This window comes from Lepidothrix coronata, unplaced genomic scaffold (genome assembly GCF_001604755.1).
Source record: "Lepidothrix coronata isolate B3197 unplaced genomic scaffold, Lepidothrix_coronata-1.0 Scaffold444, whole genome shotgun sequence".
NCBI lineage: Eukaryota > Metazoa > Chordata > Aves > Passeriformes > Pipridae > Lepidothrix > Lepidothrix coronata.
The window spans coordinates 4,176-6,457 of record NW_016690624.1 but is presented as its reverse complement, the minus strand read 5'-3'; positions in this window follow the sequence as shown (position 1 = coordinate 6,457).

The window sequence follows — 2,282 nt, the reverse complement described above, 5'->3', positions numbered from 1 at the left end:
AGCTGCGGCCGCTCGGGGTGAGGGGCCTGGCCTGGAACGGCCCCGGGAGCTGCGGCCGCTCGGGGTGAGGGGCCTGGCCTGGAACGGCCCCGGGGCCCGGCGGGACTGCGGGCGGGGCCCTCGGGCAGCGCCGGCCTGGTCGTGGCCACCACGAGGGTCTCTGGGATGGCGCCCGCGGGCCGGGCGGGGCCGGAACGCCGCCGTGGTCGCCGGCCGGGGGTCACAGCGGGGTCTTCGCCGTCAGGGGGGAAGCCGGAGAGGTCGGGGGGAACGGGGGGTCCGGCGGGGAAGGGGAAGGTGTCCCGCCATGAGAAATAGAAACCAAATCGGGCAATTTCCAATCAGAATTTTATTATATGATAAAAGCAAATTCAGCGCTGGGTGATCAGGGAAGGGGTCCAACAACTCCCAACGCCTGTCACACCCAAAGAAGACATTTGTTCTACATTTATTTCCAGCTACTACATGACTATTCATTATACATAAGTATAAACATTACACATTGTTAGATACGTGAGTATAAACATTAATATATTGTTAAATCAGAAACATTACGCATTGTTAGATATGTGAGTATAAACATTACACATTGCTAGGTCAGACTTTCAGCAGATGTTTGCTTGTTATCTATACAAAGTTATAAATTTTAAGAAAGGTGCTATTATCTAGCTAACTGAACAAAATTCTCTCACCATACATCCTACACAAGGTAAAAGGGAGGTAACTTGTTTTATATCTTTATAGGGGCCCAATTAAGTTTTACGACTTGTTTTTCTTTTCTCTCCAGGTCATATTGACCTTACACTGTTTTCTCTTAATTAGCTCGAATCATTTTCTTAGTTTATCACACGCCTGTGCAGGGAATAGATGGGGGAGACCCGCTATCCTGTGACACCGCCCGGAGCACCTGGAGGTGGAGGTGAGTTCTGGGGGGGCCGGAGAGGTCACTGCGGAACGAGGGGTCCGGCGGGGAAGGGGGGGTGTCCCACCTGTATGGAGAATAAACAAGGGAGACCTATAATCCATTGTCCTGTGTCACCCCCCATGGACCACGCGGAGGTGGAGGAGAGTCCCGGGAGCGGGAGAGGTCGGTGGGGAACGGGGGGGGGGGCACCTGCACCGAGAATAAAGAGGCGACACCAATTATCCTGTGACACCCCCCGGACACCCCTGGACCCCCTGGGAGTCACCTCCACCTCTGAGGGGCTGCGGGGGTCGCTGTGGGGCGGGAGGGGCTTCAGCCTGGGGCTCTGCGAGGGTCGGGGGCAGCCCGAGCAGAAGATGGCTTGGCCCCTTCTTGAGGCGGTGGGAGCCACTTGGGGGGAAAAGGGGGCTCAGGGCGGGCCCATCAGAGGAAAGCTTTTGGTTTAGGCTGTTTTAACAAATAACTGTACTAAACTGTTCTTTCCTACGATACAGAAAAAAATAAATTTTAATTAAAAGCAAGTGTCTGCAGCAGAAATTTGGGATCAGGCATTCGACATATGGGCAAGATAAGTTTTTAAATTGAATCAGCTGTTTTAATACATACATTTTACAATCTATAGACCGAGGGCTACTCAGATACCTAGTAAGTAAATTCAAAACTATTATTTGTTGAAAGTATCTGGATGGGACTTGTCCTGGTTTCAGCTGGATAGAGTTAATTTCTTCTCAGTCGCTGTTACAGTGCTGTGTTTTGGATTTGGAATGATGACACACTCATGGTTTGGTTTTTTGCTAAGTTGTCAAGGCTCATTTTATTTTATTTAATTGTATTTTTTTTCTCATGCTCTGCCAGGGAGGAGGGTCACAAAAGAAACTGGGAGGGAGTACAGCTGGGACAGGTGACCCAAACTGACCAAAGGGATAATTTAGAACGTCATGGCCAGTGTATGAACTGGGGGAAGTTACCCTTGAGGAGCCGATCTGGGTTTGGGAAAGGGGGTCTGGCATCAGTCAGGTCCACGGGTGGTGAGCTATTGCATTGTGCATCACTTGGGGTTTTCCCCCCCTTATTTTTAATTATTATTATTTACCATTATTGCCATGGTTTACTTTATTTTCAATTGTTAACCTGTTCTTATCTCCACATACAAGTTTTACTTAGATTCTCCTCCCCTTTCCACCACGATGGGGAGAAAGGTGGGTGGGGTGCAGGTTAAGCAAGCAGCTGTGTGGTGGTGTTTTAATCTCTGGGCTTAAAACCAGGGCATCTCCTGGGTGCACCCCAGACTCATCCCGGGCATCTCCTGGAGCCTTTTCAGAGCTCTGCTGAGGAGCTGAGGTCCCAGGTAGCAGCC